At 41.6% G+C, this 19,638-nt stretch overlaps 1 long non-coding RNA gene across 1 annotated transcript in view; it reads left to right on the top strand.

Moving 5' to 3' along the window:
• The first annotated feature begins 2,304 nt into the window (after positions 1–2,304).
• LOC139170797 (uncharacterized) overlaps positions 2,305–19,638 on the top strand; it is a 29,095-nt gene continuing 11,761 nt past the window's right edge. The window contains exons 1-2 of the long non-coding RNA XR_011559666.1: positions 2,305–2,490; positions 17,111–17,202. This is a non-coding gene — a long non-coding RNA (uncharacterized lncRNA). The remainder of the gene's footprint in view (positions 2,491–17,110; positions 17,203–19,638) is intronic.

A 19,638-nucleotide genomic window follows, 5' to 3' on the forward strand; every position in this document is an offset into this window, starting at 1 on the left:
TCAGGCACTGGTCTCTTTAGCCAGAGGGAGAAACGTTGCTTTAATTTAGTTTGAAATCAAGGTGCTTTTTCCAGCTTCTTTGAATAAATCTGCTTTGGCGCCAGTAGATGCTCAGAGAAAAATACAACTTAGTCGTGCACATACCAATAACCGTTGGGGAGAGGGAAACCCTTCACAAATAAAATAAGGAGTAAGTTAAAGGAGAAGATTTCAAATTGGCTTCCAATACAGTGGTACCTCTACTTACGAACTTAATTCGTTCCATGACCAGGTTCTTACATAGAAAGTTTTTAAGAAGAAGCAATTTTTCCCATAGGAATCAATGTAAAAGCAAATAATGTGTGTGATTGGGAAAACCACAGGAAGGGTGGAGGCCCTGCCAGGAGATTCCTAGAGAGGCCTCATGGAGGCTTCTCCCCACCTTTTTTGGCCATGTTTCCTCCCTGGAGATTCCTAGAGAGGCCCCACAGAGGCTTCTCCCCACCTTTTCCGGTTACAGTTTGAGAGGATCGAATTTGTAAGTGGGAAATGGTTCTTGAGAAGAGGCAAAAAAAATATTTAACACCTGTTTCTTATCTAGAAAGCTTCATAAGTAGAAGCATTTGTAGGTAGAGGTACCACTGTATTATTTCACCAGCACTTTTTTCCCAGAAGCATTACAATTAATTTATCACTTATGGGAAAATTAATATGTAATGATACTAAAGAACACAAACCAATACATGTGATAAAAGGTTATACATAACAGTCAAGACAGGGGCTAAAATCTGCCTTGCAATTCTATCCAAAGTTTTCATCCTTTGTGCAAAATAGCCTCGGTGTTTCTACTTGGATCTACGAAGCTTTGAAATTCCTTTGAAATTTTTCTTCTTTATGGTTTGGAATAGGGATGCAGTGGTTAAGATGCTGAGCTTGTGGATCAGAAGGTCGGCAGTTCAGTGGTTCGAATCCCTAGTGCTGCGTAACGGAGTGAGCTTCCATTATTTGTCCCAACTTCTGCCAACCTAGCAGTTTGAAAGCACATAGAAAAATAGGGGTCACTTTGGTGGGAAGGTAACAGTGTTCTGTGCACCTTCAGCATTTAGTCATGCCAGGCACATGACCCCGGAGACATCTGCAGACAACTCTAGCTTTTCAGCTTTGAAACAGAGATGAGCATCGCCCCCTAGAGTTGGGAACAATTAGTATATACAGTATGTGTGAGGAGAACCTTTCCTTTAACCTTTCCTTCACATAGTATCTGTGTGTATGTATGTATGCACGAATCTTGCAAGCCATAATTTTGAATTGGAGGCTTTGGCCTGCCACAAGTAGAATAATACTGTGGGAATTGGGATGGGGTGGTGGCATGAGAGGGAAAGATACTAATCACAACAAATTCTTTAGAGAAGATTCAAGGTCATCCTTTGTTCAGCACCGGCCGGATATACAAGGGAGGATCCTGGACGTTGAGGGAACCAGAGTAGTCCATGTGATGAACTTGTGGGTGTGGCGATAAGGGAGGAATGTGAACCTGGATGGAAAACTGTAGAGCAAGCTAGTATAGGGATAGCTGCAGTTCATAACCAACATGGCTCTGTTAATGTTGTGGTTAGCTCTGGCCCAGCTCCTGCCCCAAGGAATGTGGAGGTGGAGGTGGGGGAAACATCCACATGCCACAGGCCTGTTTTGCTCCCAATAGAATCTCCCGACAGGGAAGAGGGGAGTTTGGCAGACAGCCCAGGAGGAGATCAATCATCCTTATCATCCCTGGATTCTGAACAAGAACATATGATGGACCCACGCTTGCGTAGAGTGATGCATAGGAGAGAACAACTGAAGGATTATTACAGGAGATAAGTGAGGCCACCTGTGGTTGGGTGGGGCTCCTGTAATTAGTGCTACAGATAAAAAGAGCAGCGTGCTGGTTTAGCCTCATGGAAGTTTATCTGATTCATAGTTTCATCAAGATCGTGGTTTGCTGTTTCCCTGTTCAAGACTGTGAGTGGAGTTTCTGGACTTTAGAATTGGACTCAATTTCCCAGTTACTGGGTGAGAAATTGGATTGCATTTAACCTGTGCCTTGTGTGTACCAGAAAATCCCTTTTTCTGCTTTTCTGTTGATAAAGACCTTTTGTTTTCCTTCTATCGTGTGGTGTGTGTCTGTTTGGACTAATTACCCTGTAATTATCAGCTGTTGGGACACGCCGGCAGAACAGTTAATAAATTGGAACTTGGGTGAACGCCTATGTTTGGACTCTGATTTATTTCTCAGGTGCTAATTGACAAATGTCCATTATTTTCCTCTTTTTTGCTGTTAGCTGTGAAGTCATGTCCAACCCATTGCAACCCTTTGAACAACGTTCCTCCAGGGCTTCCTGTCTTCTACCATCATTTGGAGTCCATTTAAGTTCACACCAACTGCTTCAGTGACTCCATCCAGCCACCGCATTCTCTGCTATGCCATTCTTCTTTTGCCCTCAATCATTCCCAGCATTAGGCTCTTCTCCAGTGAGTCCTTCCTCCTCGGTTTTATAAATTTTTATTGAATTTTTCCATTAAACATAACATGTAACATAACATCAAAGAAAGACAACGACAATTACAACAACCAATTTGAAAACAACCAATAAAACAAGAGGGGGGGGAAGGGGGGGATAAAAAAATACATATTATATTTATTTCATATTTTGTGGGTAATAAGAAGGTATTAGAGAAACAAAAGACAAAGTCTAGATTTAATTTGTCGTTCGGCTAATGGTTATTGGTATTCCTTCATTCTTTGGTTAGTTAAGAGTTTATCCATATGTTTAATATTTGTTTACCGCCTTATGTTAAGATTATCTTTAATATTAGTAACTTTAAAAAATTATCATTTCTATACATAAAGTATTTATGTGTCTATGCTTAAGTTCATTGTAATTTCTCCTTCCTTCTCATTAGGTGGCCAAAGGATTTGTGCTACACCTTCAGGATCTGGCCCTCTAAAGAGCAGGCAGGGTTGATCTCCTTTAAGACTGACCAATTGGATCACCTTGCAGTCCAAGAGACTCGCAGGAATCTTTTCCAGCATCCTAGTTCAAAGGCCTCAATTGTTTGGTGCTCAGCCTTCCTTATGGTCCAACTTTCACAGCCATACATTCAGTGATGGGCTACCAATTCTTTTACTACCACACTGTGGGCGTGGCTTATGCATTTTGTTTTAACATCTTTCAGTTGCAAATTGGGTGCTCTGGGGTGGAGCTCCACTTTTGCTACCCCACTGCGTTCTCCCCGTCTGGGCAGTAGCCCACTCTTTGTTATCTACTATATAAAGCATATGTACACATACGCATGCACAGCTCTTCTAAAATTATACACATTCATACATTCGTACATAAGTGCACCAGAGTGCCTACCGTCCCCTGTCCTATAGTATCTCCTATATCTCCTATGTCTTTTCTTCTATCTCTTCTATCTCAATGGACCAGATTACCTCTGGAGCTGCCTGCTACCGCACGAATCCCAGCGACCGATAAGGTCCCACAGAGTTGGCCTTCTCCGGGTCCCTTCGACTAAACAATGTCATTTGGTAGGCCCCAGGGGAAGAGCCTTCTCTGTGGTGGCCCCAGCCCTCTGGAACCAACTCCCCCTGGAGATTAGAACTGCCCCCACCCTCCCTGTCTTTCGTAAACTACTCAAGACTCATTTATGCCGCCAGGCATGGGGGAATTGAGATAGCTCTTCCCCCTAGGCCATTACAAGTTATGCATGATATGTTTGTGTGTATGTTTGGTTTTATAATAGGGGTTTTTAGTTGTTTTTATTATTGGATTGTACATGTTGTGTTTATTATTGTTGTTAGCCGCCCCGAGTCTGTGGAGAGGGGCGGCATACAAATCCAATAAATTATTATTATTAATTTATTATTATTATTATCTCATATATCCATCATCTATCTATTATATCTCTTTTATCTCCTGTATTTTCTGCTATTCTCTCTAGTTATATTTTACTCCTATATTTCTCTTCTATACTCTTTTTGATATATTCTACTCGTATATATCCTCTATAACCTTCATTGTGTATTATTGTGTATTGGACAAAACAAACAAACAAATAAATAAATATATTCAACCTCATTTACTGCAATAGGAAAACATACCCAGAGCTCAGAAGGGAAAAAAAGAAAAAAAATCAAATTTTTGCAACTGGTACTGCGTACCTGACCGTATCCATAGGAGCCCATCACTGCATATATTGCAACTCGGAAAGCCATAGCTGCAACTATATGTACTTCTGTTGGCAAAGTGGGATGGAGCCCATTAAATGGCTCGTGTGATCTGCCATCCCCTTCTTCTTTTGCCCTCAATCGTTCCCAGCATTAGGCTCTTCTCCAGTGAATCCTTCCTTCTCATTAGGTTGGCCAAAGGATTTGAGTTTCATCTTTAGATCTGGCCATCTAAACAGCAGTCAGGGTTGATCTCCTCTAGCCCTGCTGTTCTGTTCGAAAAAAGTTCCTAATGTTATGTTCCCGGGTCACCCTGACCCGGACCGAAAACTCTTCATTTGCAGTGCTTATGTTTGGTCTTTTTGAAAGCTTTTTTCACCTGGAAACATGTTTGAACATTTCTGCACACAATGGAATGAAAATTGAACTGAAAAAATTAATCCTTATTGGTTTATTTTGCACATAAATGTGCCTCCCCCCCGTTTTTGTGAAAGTTTTTTCAATTTATGGATAGTTTTGCTTGCAAAATCCATTCTATTTTACTAAAGTTGGTGTGGGATTGGTAGCTTGAACATTTCTGCACACAATGATATGAAAATTGAACTGAGAAAATTAATCCTTATTGGTTTATTTTGCTCATAAATGGGCCCCCATGCTTATACTCAAATAGGCTTATACTCGAGTAGGCTTATACTCGAGTATAAAATGATATGGTCTTATATTCAAAAATAAACCAATAAGAATCATTTTTTTTCAGTTCATTTCTATTTTTCTTATGTTTAGGATTGTTCAATTTAGTATATCAAAACTTTTGAGTTTATTGATAATTTTGCCTGCAAAATGCATTCTATTTTACTATTCTATTTTGGTGTGGGATTGGTAGCTTGAACCTTTCTGAACATAATGATATGAAAATTAAACTGAAAAAATGATCCTTATTGGTTTATTTTGCTCATAAATGGGCCCCCATGCTTATACTCAAATAGGCTTATACTCGAGTAGGCTTATACTCGAGTATAAAACAATAAACCAATAAGAGTCATTTTTTTCAGTTCATTTATATTTTTCTTATGTTCAGGATTGTTCAATTTAGTATATCAAACCTTTTGGGGGAAAATTCCTTAGGGATTTGTAGCCTTAAAAAATATAAATTGACACGAAATTCAAAAAGGATGGGGGGAGGGGCTTTTTGATCAAAATAAAAATATAAGTCTCAATTTTTCCAGTTCAATTTTCATATCATTATGTTCATAAATGTTCAAACTAGTTTTCCAGTGGAAAAAGTTTTCAAAAAGACCAAATTCAAGTACCTAAAAAAAATCATTTTGATCCGGGTCTATATGACCCGAACAGAGTAAATGTGACTTTTTTTTTTGCCAAGAAAAAAATTTTTCCCCCACCCCCACAAATATTTTTTTGATGATCAGCATTGTTAAATTGAGTAAATGAATGCGTAAGATTTTAAAGAATATTTCGGATTTGGAGCATAAAAAAATAAAAAGTGAAAATTGTTGCAAGCAGCCAGGGGGGGGGGGAGGCCTTATTTCTGATGTTAAAAAAACAGTAAGAATCATTTTTTTCAGTTCCTTTATATTTTTCTTATATTCAGAAATGTTCAAGGTACCATTCCCACACCAACTCCAGTAAAATAGACTGTATTTTGCAAGCAAAACTATCCATAAATTGAAAAAACTTTCACAAAAACGGGGGGGGAGGCACATTTATGGGCAAAATAAACCAATAAGGATTAATTTTTTCAGTTCAATTTTCATTCCATTGTGTGAAGAAATGTTCAGACTACTTTCCAAGTGAAAAAAGCTTTCAAAAAGACCAAACATAAGTACTGCAAATGAAGAGTTTTCGGTCCGGGTCAGGGTGACCCGGGAACATAACATTAGGGAGGTTTTTTTTTTCAGCAAGAAAGAAACCTCCCACCCCCCAAAAAAAATTCTCATAGAGAGAACCCCTGAAATGATGAAAAGTCATGAAATTTCAAGTTTCAGATATGCAGGGAAAATTTTTTACAGGGTCTCAAACCTTGATTTCGGGTCTCACAGACCCGAACAGAACAGCAGGGCTAGGACTGACTCGTTGGATCGCCTTTATTTATTTCATTTTATTTATTTATTTTGTCCAATACATAATACACATTGAAGAGAAAGATATGTAATAATATAAGTGAAGAAAAGAATGGAAGAAAAGATATAAAGGAATAGGTGAACATATTTGAAAGGAAGAAAAGATAAATGAGATAAGGAGAGACAATTGGACAGGGGACGAAAGGCACACTGGTGCACTTATGCACGCACCTTACTGACCTTAAGGAACCTGGAGAGGTCAATCGTGGATAGTCTAGGGGAAAAATGTTGGGGGTTAGGGGTTGACACTACTGAGTCAGGTAATGAGTTCCATGCTTCGACAACTTGGTTGTTGAAGTCATATTTTTTACAGTCAAGTTTGGAGCGGTTAATATTAAGTTTGAATCTGTTGCGTGCTCTTGTGTTGTTGCGATTGAAGCTGATTGAAGCCCCACCCAACCACAGGCGGCCTCATTTTCTTTGATAATAATCTCTCAATTGTTGTTGCCTATGCATCGCTCTCCGCATGCGTGGCTGTATCATTAACTCTTGTTCTGAATCCAAGGAGGAGCTAGATAATTGATCTCCTTCTGAGCTGTCTGCCACACTCTTCTCCTCACTGTCACTCATGTCTTCTTGGTCAGAGGAGCCTTCATCATCAGATTCCACCGGGGGCAAAACAGGCCTGCAGCATGTGGATGTCTCCTCCACACCCACAGTCCTTGGGGCAGGAGCTGGGCCAGAGCTAACCACAACAACAGGTAGAACGTTGCAGCATATGATCTTGTGGGCAATACTTCGATCGTGTTTTAGGCGATGTAGTTCTAAGCTTGCAGTCCAAGGAACTCGCAGGCGTCTTCTCCAGCACCCTAGTTCAAAGGCCTCAATTCTTTATTTCCCTAATATGATGGATTTGTTCGGTGCCCACCACGGAAGTGATGCGCAATTGGCAAAAGCAAAGCAAACAACTGATACGTTACTTAAGAGGCCTCCCATCTTACACTGACAGTTTGTGGTAATGGAATTTAATGGTGGTGGTGGGAGTCGAGAAAGAGAGAGAGAAGCCTTATAATTTGAGCTGAATGTCATTCGGTTCATTCAAACTGGGAATCAGGGACATTTCTAACAAAGGTTTTCAAACTTCTTTTGAAATCAGGAAGCTGCTTCACACAGATAAGAGGGAAGGTTTAAGGATTCTCTATCAGAAATTTCAAGGTTTTTCCTTCCCACCCCCCCTCCACACACCCCATCTGCTTTTTCACATTAACTGGTAATTATCCAGAAAGGCATATAATAGCGCCGAAATGGCAGAAGCTGACAAAAGGTTTCCCTAAGATATGTAAATTGTCAGTGATAGGCAAGATTCAACAGAATAGCTTTCTACAGCACAATTATTTATGCCAGTTTCATGTGCTTTTAGGAAAAGAGGGTGGCAAGACGCTTGGCGGCTGCTTATCGCATGCACTGCACATTAGATTTGCATGCATGCACTAAGAAAATATGGCAGGTGTGTGTGTGTGTGTGTATGTTTGCACATATGTGTGTGTGTGTGTGTGTGTATTCAACACAAAAATATGTAACCCTTCCCTGGTGCAGAGCTGAAGGGATTGGATACTGTAGCCTAGAGGTTAATTCTCTGCCTTACTAGGCAAAGGCTGCAGGTTCAAGTCCCAGTGAGGGTATGGCGAGCTGATGTGGCCAGAACAAGGCCGAAATAGATCTATCCTAGTCTCCCTTTATTTTCAAATTCAGCAAAAAAAAACATGTGACATATATGTGTGTGTGTGTGTGTGTGTGTGTCACATGTTTGGGTTTTTTTGCTGAATTTGAAAATTAAGGGAGACTAGGATAGATCTATTTCAGCCTTATTTTGGCCTCATCAGCTAACCATACCCACTGGGATTTGAACCTGCAACCTTTGCCTTGAAAGGCAGAGAATTATCCTCTAGGCTACAGTATCCAATCCCTTCAGCTCTGCACCAGGGAAGGGTTACATATTTTTGTGTCGAATCACCCTGTTGTATTGAAGGAACATCACAGTTCCTTATTTGCCTCTCGGCCCAATCCAGGGCCACTTCCAAGGCAATTAATTTTATTGATAGCCAACAATTCTATCTATATGTGTCACTTTTTTTTATTTTTGCTGAATTTGAAAATTAAGGGAGACTAGGATAGATCTATTTCGGCCTTATTTTGGCCTCATCAGCTAGCCATACCCCCTGGGATTTGAATATATATATATATATTCATAGATTTTCATGGGTACAGGTATGACGGTTTTGGCATATTTGGGTTACTTTCCGTGTAGGATTCAGAAATGTCTGGCAATGTTTCGACGAGGTCCCACTCGCCATCTTCAGGCTGGTGCTTCTGTCCTTGTTCTAGGGCGAACACAGTGAGACCTGAGCTGCTTTCCCTCTATAAATACTGTTGGCTGGGTTTAATTTGATTGCTCAGCAATTGCCTGCTGTGTAGAAACTTCCTGGTGAGTCAGTGGAGTAACACCTGGGGTCGTTGATGTAACTGAGGTATGCTGATTAGTTAATGATTGTGGATTAGGGGTGATATCCTGAGTAGTTGGAGCTTGCAGGCTACTTAGTTGTTTTGCAATGTGTTTGCAGCCACATATATTGGACAAACTAACAGGAGAGTAAATGCAGAACATAAGAATGCATTAAGAAAAAAAGAAAAAAAACTTCCTCCCCTTTCCAGCACTTCAAAACTACAGGGCATGAAATTGATTTTGACAGAACTAAATTAATTTCCAAAACAGAACACTACAGCAAAAGAATAATCATGGAAGCCATCGAGATAGAAAAACATCCCCAAAATATGAACAAGTGTGATGATACCTTCCGCCTACCAGACATCTGGAAACCAGCCCTCGTTAACAAACGTATCCCCGCCATACAAACTGAAACCAGACTCAGAACACACATTGCAAAACAACTAAGTAGCCTGTGGTATAAATTAGCTAAGGTGTATTAGGCACTTAAAAGCTGGCCACAAATGGTATGCATGCATGCATACATACATACATACATACATACATACATACATACACATACATATATACATACATAAACACATACACACACACACACACACACATACTGTGTGTGTGTGTGTTTTCATAGATTTTCATGGGTACAGGTAGGTCTTGGTATATTCGGGTTTCTTCCCGTGTAGGTTTCAGAGATTTCTGGCGATGTTTAAACGAGGTCCCACTTGTCATCTTCAGGCTGGTGCGTTTGTCCTTGTGCTAGGGTGTTCAAAAGCAAAATGGAAGAAACCCGAATATATCAAGACCTTCATATACATATATATACACACATACATATACATTTATAAGTTCACTTCTAAATTTCTTTACCTCCCAAACTGCCAAGCTAAACAATAGACAGAATTCTTATCCAGTTCCAGTTATAGTACCATGTTTTCCCGAAAATAAACCTTCCTCTGAAAATAAGCCCTCCCCTGAAAAAAACATTTCCTCTGATTAAAATTTAAGAAGACACAGCTGCAAATCAGGTAAGACAGCAAGACGAGCCTTGTCTTGCTCAATCACCCCAATATAATAAGATCTCCCTAAAAATAAGGCCAAGCGTTTATTTCGGGGTTCAAAAAATATAAGACAGGGTCTTGTTTTCAGGGAAACACAGTATGACCTTTAAAGCCCTTCATGGCACTGGACCAGAATACCTCCGGGACCACCTTCTGCCGCACGAATCCCAGCGACCGATTAGGTCCCACAGAGTGGGCCTTCTCCGGGTCCCGTCAACTAAACAATGTCGGTTGGCGGGCCCCAGGGGAAGAGCCTTCTCTGTGGCGGCCCCGACTCTCTGGAACCAACTCCCCCCAGAGATTAGAACTGCCCCTACTCTCCCTGCCTTCCGTAAACTCCTTAAAACCCACCTTTGCCGTCAGGCATGGGGGAACTGAAACACCTCCCCCGGGCATGTACAATTTATGCATGGTATGTTTGTGTGTGTGTTTGTTAGTAAATGGGGTTCTTTTTAAATCTTTTTAAATATTTTAAATTTATTTGGATTTGTCATGATTTGCTGTATCTTGCTGTGAGCCGCCCCGAGTCTGCGGAGAGGGGCGGCATACAAATCTAAATAATAAATGAATGAATGAATGAATGAATGAATGAATGAATAAATAAATAAATAACTGATAATTAGTAAAAAGAAAGAAGTAATATTTAAAAGAAGAGGGATCGTTTGCAGCAAGGGTAGGTCAATTTGTAAAATAAGATGGGTACAAAGGACATTTCCAAATTTTCGTCAATACTTATAAGCAGAGAAGTCAGATCATTTCCCTAAATATCTCCAGAAGACCTTTTTCAGTGAAGTTTCATTGGGAAAGAGGGAATAGCTTTTTTTTATTTTCAGACTGTAAAATGCAACCAGCCTGGGAGGCTGAAGAGTGATGAAAGATATGATTTTTTTTTTTAAAAAAAAAAAAGAAAAAAAATTCTCCAGCAGCAGAAGCAGTGGCCTACGCTACCTTTGATGATCAAGACACTTCAAGAAATGATAGTTCAAAGAAACTCTCAGGCACCCGGAGAATAGGGTAGCGAAACAGACATTTCTCTCGCAGGGAAATTTTACTTCTGAGAAATTGCAGAGTAGACTCTGGCACGTTCTTCATTTCAATACCACTTTCTGCCTTCATCTCTGTTCTTTTTTTTTTTCCCCAAGTGAAGTTGTTCCCCCGAGGCAATGCTCACTGTCTAAGAGAAAAATGGTCGAAACGCAACCACGGTGGATGGATAGACACTCGACACAATCTTCACGGGGGGTGAGAACTCTGTAACGTTGCCTCTGCTTTAAGCTGCAAGTGTTGCTCTAACGGTCTAAGCCATCTCCTTTGTATACTGTACCTCTGAAAACTCAAACAACCAGATTACACAAAAGTGAAGTCTGTGGAAACAAGTTCCCTGTCTTTAGCGTCTAATTAGCCTCCGATGTGCTGCTTTTTGTGTGTAGACAGTCACATCAAAGAGGGTTCCGTATCTCTTCCCCTTCAGCACAGTCGGGCAGGTAGTCAACAAGAAAGAGGAGAGAGGATTTTCAATTATCCAGCCCCGTTCAACTTGGAGCGATGATATATCAACTTTCTTTCTCCCTTGAGTGCTTTAAGAAATAAAATATCTGCAGTTATTTGTTACTGCTGTTGTCAAACCTAGCATCATTTCATCTTCAGTGAGTTTGTCTTTACCTAAACACCAATGACGATCAGATCTAAGCCCCAAGATGAGTGAGATCCAATAGAGGCCAGTTCCTTATTTGCTTACACCTGATAGACAGAATCTTGCCAGATTACATAGAGATCCTATAGAGTCCGGTTTCTTATTTGCTTACATCTAATCTTGTCAGACAGAATCTTGCCAGATTAAATAGAGGTTCTATACAGGCAAGCTCCTTATTTGCTTGCCTATCTATCTATCTATTTATCTATCTATATATCAATCAATCTATCTATCTGTCTGTCTGTCTGTCTGTCTGTCTGTCTGTTTGTTTATTTGTTTGTTTGTTTGTTTGTTTAATTATTATTAGAGTTGAAAAGCACCTTGCAGGTCATCAAGTCCAACCCCTTGCTCAAGCAGGAAATCCTACACCACCCCAACCAGATGGCAGTCCAATTTCCTTTTGAATGTGTCAAGTGATGGGGCATTCACAACCTCCGCTGGCAGGCCGTTCCACTGGTTGATTGCTCTCACCGTCAGAAAGTTCCTCCTTATTTCCAGGCTGAATCTCTTCTTGGTCATTTTCTATCCGTTGCTTCTAGTCTGGCCCTCTTGTGCCCTGGAAATTAGTGTGACCCCCTCCTCTCTGTGATAACCCCTCAAATATCTGTATACTGCTATCATGTCCCCTTTGCCCCTCCTTTTTGCTAAACTATCCTTGCCCAGTTCCAGCAACCTCTCTTCGTATGTCTTGGTCTCCAGTCCCCTTATCATTTTAGTTGCTCTTTTCTGTATTTTCTCTAGAGTTTCAATGTCTTTTTTGTAGTGGGGTGACCAAAATTGAATGCAATACTCTAGGGGTGGTCTGACTAGGGCATTATAGAGTGGTATTAATACCCCCTTACACCTAACAGACCGAATCTTGCCAGATTAAATAGAGATCCTATAGAGGCCAGTTCTTTATTTGCTTACACCTAATAGACAGAATCTTGCCAGATTAAAGTTTTAACTTTCTAACCTAACCTCTTTTACTCTGGGAGATTCTAAGGAATGATACCCTAAATATTTTCCTCTACATTCAATTCAGGACTCCTCAACCTTTTGTTTTCAGCCCCTTTTTGAAATGTGTTGTCTCTTTCCTGGGGGAATCATGATGCTACTGCCGACATGCCCTTCCCAATCTTCCTGGTTCAGGATTTCTGGAAATCAAAATCCAAAGTCTTTGAATTGCTAAAGTTGAGAAAACCTAGATTAAGCTACAATCCTATACAGATATAACTTGTGAGTAAGCTCCACTGAACTGAACAAGGTTTATCTTGATGTCAAGATGTGCTACTATGTATGGAATCAGCACAAGAACTATATGCAATGTCATTTAATTTTGAATTAAGCTTAGATGAATTAAGCAATTTATATAAAATGATGCCCCCTGTGTTCAGTAAGTTCCCTCATTTTACCCTCTAAGCTACAGGTTCTGGGGATGAAAGGCAAAAGGAAGCAGTATTCTCCCTCCCATATTTGGGTATATCAGATGACTCAACAGAAAAACTGTGTGTGTGTGTGTGTGTGTGTGTGTGTGTGTGTGTGCAGAGGCTGCAGGTTCAAATACCAGTAAGGGTATGGCTGGTTGACAAGAGCAAATAAGCTCAAAATAGATCTACACTAGCCTCCCTTCTTTTTCATTATCAGCAAAAATATGTTACACTTATAGATTATAGTTGTCGGCTATAAAAAGTTTATCTGCCTTGGAATATGGCCCCTGATGGGACAGAGAGGCAAAAAAGAAGCTGCATACTCCTCCCATATTTGGGTATACCAGGATGACTCGACAAAAAAAATCAGATATAACCCTTCCCTGGTACAAGCTGATAAAGAGGAGAGCCTGTAGTCTAGAGGCTAAGGCTGCAGGCTCAAATCCCAGTAAGGGCATGGCTGGCTGACAAGACGAGAGCAAGTAATCCCGAAATAGATCTATACTAGTCTAGTCTCCCTTCCTTTTCATTACCAGCAAAAATATGTTATATAGAGAGGGGGGGCAAAAAGGAAGAAGTATGCATTCCATAATTGGGTATACCAGGTGTTCTGTCTGGGTGCCCCCAGACTTCAACACCAACTGGAAAAAGCAGCCAGACACGCTGGTAAAAGCAAAAGCACTTTATAGTTTGAAAAATAAACACAGAGAAAAACCTGTTCTTCCCAACAGGCAGGCTATGAGACTTCACAGCAGAGTCCTGATGGCCAGACAATACAGCAGACTTCTTGCTGGCACACCCACCACTGTAGAGAATAAGACCCACACCTTTTCCCCCCAAGGTTTCAGTATTCAAAGTCACAAACCAGAATTCCAAGACGCCAAAGATCACAGCCAGGTCCCAGGACTCCCAAAGATAATACTCCACAAGCCAGGAAGGGTGGGTCTGCCTTTTCAGCCTTTCCAGAGAGCACCACACCCAAACCCAGCTGTTGCCTCTTTAGTGCTGAAAGTACCTGGCTAATTGTCCCCTTCGTTGTGTTGCTCTTCTCTGCCGGAGATCGATTATTGCTTGTGCATTTTCATCTAAGGAATCCAGGCTGCTTGCTGGGGAGAGCTCCCTCTCGGGGGACTCTGGCTGTCCTCCCTCTCCCTCAGCCTGAGATTCCTCCTCCCCGTCTGCCTGAACCTCCTGTTCCTCATCCTCCCCCTCTGAGCAGGAAGCCGGCAGAGGATCAGCCGTTCCCTGAGGGGCCTCAGACGGAATCACAACACCAGGGTGATTTGAAAATTTTTAAAAAATTATAACTCTTCCCTGGTACAAGCAGAGAGGAGGAGGATCTGTGGTCTAGAGGTTAAAGCTACTGCCTTACAGGCAGACTCCCCAGGTTGAAATCCCAGTAACAGTATGGCTAGCTAATGAGAGCAATATAGCTTGAAATAGATCTATATTAGTCTCCCTTCCTTTTCATTATCAACAAAAATATGCTATTATATGCATTATAATATACAGTGATACCTCATCTTACAAACGCCTCGTCATACAAACTTTTCGAGATACAAACCTGGGGTTTAAGATTTTTTTTGCCTCTTCTTACAAACTATTTTCACCTTACAAACCCACCACCGCCGCTGGGATGCATCACCTCCAGACTCCCGTTGCCAGCAAAGCACCTGTTTTTGCGCTGCTGGGATTCTCTTGAGGCTCCCCTCCATGGGAAATACCACCTCTGGACTTCTGTGTTTTTGTGATGCTGCAGGGGAATCCCAGCAGCGCAAAAATGGGCACTTCGCTGGCAACAGAAGTTCGGAGGTGGGGTTTCCCAGCGAGGGGAGCCTCAGTGAAATTGCAGCATCGCAAAAATACAGAGGTCCGGAAGTGGGGTTTCGAGGACTTTGGTGTTTTTGCGATGCTGCGATTTCACTGATGCTCCCTTCACTGGGAAACCCCACCTCCGGACTTCCGTTGCCAGTGAAGCGCTCATTTTTGCGCTGCTGGGATTCCCCTGATGGGATTTCCCTGCAGCATCACAAAAACACGGAAGTCCAGAGGTGGGGTTTCCTATGGAGGGGAACCTCAGGGGAATCCCAGCAGCACAAAAATGGACACTTCGGCTGGCAAAAGGGGTGAATTTTGGGCTTGCACGCATTAATTGCTTTTCCATTGATTCCTATGGGAAACATTGTTTCGTCTTACAAACTTTTCACCTTAAGAACCTCATCCCGGAACCAATTAAGTTTGTAAGACAAGGTATCACTGTATATATATATGCATGAACAGTGTGGCACCTGGATGTCATATATTCTGATACAAATAAAGCTAGTAATATTAATCATAATTATTATATTCAACCAAATAATAACAATAACAATAACAATAACAATAACAACAACAACAACAATAATAATAATAATAATAATAATAAATATTTAAATTGTTATAGCCTATCATTATTTAATTATTCCATTGTTTTCTCTTGTTATTACTTTTATTTTATGATATAAAAGTATATAGACTAATATTCCCCCTTTCTCTTATTTCTATCTCTTATTCTAACTTTTAATCTTTTTAAATAACATTTTATTAAAAACCTGCAAAAAATTCATTGCCTTTTTTTCCTTTTCCCCATTCTATGCCATTAAGGTTTCTTTCTCATCCTTCTGCCCCCCAACCCTTTCCATTTCCACGAGCAAAAGGCATCTGTGATTTAGCACACTCCTCAGGGCAATGAATCACCCAGTCACATGCCTCACCCCTAGCGCCGGAGAAATGCAACACAAGCTGAATTTTTATGTACGAATTTGCTCAGTGAGTCTAGGCAGCGCCTGTTTATGAGAAGCGGGTTTTATCTCTCCCTCTCTGCTTTTCTCCTCTGCTTGTTGATCTTTAAGGTTTTTAATTTATTGCACAGTTACTTTTATGGCACAGCTGACATGGTTTGTGAGAAGGGAGAGGCGGAACAAGGGAAGGGAAGCTCTGTAAAACTACCATTTTAGATCTGGAAACATCTTCTTTGCTCCCCCCACCCTTTTGTTATGACATGTCACTGATAATGCTTAAATAAGGGATATAGCCAGGGGTGGGCAGCAGGTAGGATGGGGTGGAACACAGTTCCATCAGCGAAAATGAAGGCGCGTGCGCCGCTCCAGCTGATCGGCGACTGTCAGTTCCTGGATTACTGGTCTCAGCTCAGCTCTCCTTTTTCCCCCTGCTGCTGCTGCTGCATCTGCGCTCCTTGCTTTTTTCCTCTTTCCTCTTTCTAGGCTGGAGTTTGGTGGTATTGCTCGGCCATAAGCAGGGGCGGGAAGCAGGCAGGACGGGGTGGAATGCAGTTCCATCGGCAGATATGAAGATGTGTGCGCAGCTCCAGCTGATCGGCGGCTGTCACTTCCTGGATTACTGGTCTCAGCTCAGCTCTCCATTTTTCCCCTGCTGCCGCTGCTGCATCTACACTGCTTGCTTTTTTCCTCTTTCCTCCTTCCTGGCCTCGGACAAGCTTCCTTCCTCCTCCCGGCTCCCCTCCAGCCTCATGCAGCCACCTCCTGCCTGAGGTGCAAGCAGAAGGTGTGGGTGGAGCAATGCTGGCAGCATTTATGCTTTTGCCAGCACCTGTTCGCCTAGCTACCCAGCTTGACGTTGGGAGGATGACCCAGGAAGGAGAGAGCGGGAAACCTGAAGCAAATTGTCATCCCAGCGAGCAACACTGGTAAGGTTGTACGTCGAGGACTTAGTTCACTTGAACGATGATGATCATTCAAGCCACTCCCACCTAGCATATGGCCGGCAAGCCACTCCTACCCAGTCATATGACCATTAAGCCACACCCACAAAATAAGCCACACCCACAATGTGGAAGTAAAAGTTTTTTGCCACAGACCGGCATCGATCAATCCAGTTCAATGATGTCAGCAATGGGACACTACCAGTTTGGATAAATTGGTCCCAACTGGGAGGAACCCACCCAGGTTCAGCCTAGGATTTGGTGGGAAAATACCAAGACTACTATTTTAATTCCCCACAGGGCATTGGCACAACATTGAAACCTTCCAAATATTGTAATAGAATTAGATTTGGGGCAGATAGTCATCAGTGTGGAGAGCCTTTCCTCAATTATCCTCTTCAATCCTAAACTGATATAGCAATAGCGCTTAGACTTATATACTGTACCTCTTCACAGTGCTTTACAGCCCCCTCTAAGAGGCCCCAACCACCTGAGTCTTCATTTTACCAACTTTGGAAGGATGGAAGACTGAGTCAACTTTCAGCCTGGTGAGTTTTGAACTGCCAAAATACAGGCAGCTGGTAGTCAGCAGAAGTAATCTGCAGTACTTCACTTTAACCACTGTGCCACTGTAGCTATATGGGAGAAGTCAAGATATTAACCAAGGAAGACTACTTCTATTTATTTACTTAAAAGGGGGAAGAAGAGACGGAGGGAGGAAGAAAGGAAAGGAAAGGAAAAAGGGAGGGAGGAAAAAAGGAAGAATGGAAGAAAGGAATGGAAAGGAGAAAGGGAGAGAGGGAGGGAGGGAAGAAGGAAGGAAGGAAAAATGGAGGGAGAAAGGGAGGGAGAGAGGGAGAAACGAAGGAGGGAAGGAAGGAAGGAAGGAAGGAAGGAAAACACAGTGCTATTTTACAGAATTTGTGAGGAATGCAATTATAATTAAAATTAGGATAAAATATTGACTACACCCTGGAGGGAAGGAGAAAGGAGAAAGAACCTAAAGTGTGGTAGGAATATGAAACTACAGCCGGCATTTTGCACAATTTGTGATGAATGCAATTATAATTAACATTATGATAAAATATTAAGTCAAGATAGTAGCGTGTTGATTGATCCTGATTAGCTATATTATCCTTAATTAGATATCACACCATCTTTCAGTTGGGGCTGGCATGTTTTGCTTCTGATGTCACTTACAGCCCTGACAAGGGGAGAAGCATGAGTCAGCTTTCGTGCCCGGCTTTATTTATGCATTTAATTGAGGCAAAGGATGGCTGTAAATACAGTGGAACAGGGCAAAGTAGTAATTACAGCCTAACACTGAGAAATTTGCATGTAGGGCCAGCTCAACCATACAATAAGTTAATTCACAAATACAGAAAACAGAGGAATTGCTTACTGTTGTTTGTATATATATCCATGAGATGCCTGCTGGAAGTACAGTATGTAGAATGGGATTTTTTTAAAAACTACTAGCAGAATAACAGAGTTGGAAGGGACCTTGGAGGTCTTCTAGTCCAACCTCCTGCTTAGGCAGGAAATTCTACATTACTTCAGACAGATGGTTGTCCAATCTCTTCTTTAAAACTTCCAGTGTTGGAGCATTCACAACTTCTGGAGGCAAGTTGTTCCACAGGTTAATTGTTCTCACTGTCAGGAAATTTATCCTTTATTTATTTATTTATTTATTGTTTGAGTTGAAAGGGACCATGAAGGCCATCGAGTTCAACCCCATGCCCAAGCAGGAATCCTATAGCACACCAGTCAAGTGGCAGTTCAATCTTCTCTTTAAAATGTCCAGAGTGTTGGAGTTCACAATGTCCGCTGGTAGGTTGTTCCATTGCTTGATCGCTCTGACCGTCAGGAAGTTCCTCCTTATCTCCATGTTGAATCTCTCCTTGGTCAGCTTCCAGCTGTTGTTCCTCTTCCGACCCTCTGGTGCCCTGAAGAATAAAGTGATCCCCTCCTCTCTGTGACATCCCCTCGTATACTTGTACTGCTATCATGTCCGCTCTGGCCCTCCTTTTCTCTAGGCTATCCATACCCAGTTCCCCCAGTCTCTCTTCGTAAGTCTTGGTTTCCAATCCCTTAATCATCTTGGTTGCTCTTTTTTGCACCTTCTCCAGAGTTTCAATGTCTCTTTTGAAGTGTGGTAACCAGAACTGAATACAGTACTCCAGGTGTGGTCGGACCAGGGCGTAGTAGAGTGGCATTAAGACTTCCCTGGTCTTGGAGTGTATTCCCCTGTTGATGCAGCTTAGGGTTGTGTTCTAAGTTGCTTCTCCCCTTGTTAAGTTTCCACCCATTGCTTCTTCTCCTATCCTCAGGTGCTTTGGATAATAGGTTGACTCCTTCTTTGTGGCAACCCGTGAGATATTGGAACACTGCTATCCTGTCTCCCCTGGTCCTTCTTTTCATTAAACTAGCCATAACCAGTTCCTGCAACCGTTCTTCATATGTTTTAACCTCCAGCCCCCTAATCATCTTGGTTGCTCTTCTCTGCACTCTTTCTAGAGTATCAATATCTTTTTTACATTATGGCGATGCAGAATTCCAAGTGTGGATTCTGGATTCTGAATTCTGGATGCAGAATTCCAAGTGTGGCCTTAACAAGGGAATATAATGTAGTATTAACATTTCCCATGATCTTGATTCTATCCCTGTTTTAATGCAGCCTAGGGGCGGCATACAAATCCAATAAATAAATAAGCTGGTGAAAAACATTATTTAGGAAGGGCAAAAAGTTGGTTTGGTTTCCAATAAATAGGTGCTTTCTTAGCCTGTGTGAATCAGGCAGAATCCAATTTGAATCATTCAGAAAATGCAGCCATTTGAATTGAATCAGTTAATTGAATCAATGTAATTTGAAAAAAGAAGAAGCTTTCTCTGCACATATGCAGAATTATTCAACGCGCCTGGACCGATTAGAAGTGGGGAATCTGATCAATTTTCCATGCTAAAGATTTGCACAGCCTGTGAAT

Source organism: Erythrolamprus reginae, chromosome 8 (genome assembly GCF_031021105.1).
Source record: "Erythrolamprus reginae isolate rEryReg1 chromosome 8, rEryReg1.hap1, whole genome shotgun sequence".
NCBI lineage: Eukaryota > Metazoa > Chordata > Lepidosauria > Squamata > Dipsadidae > Erythrolamprus > Erythrolamprus reginae.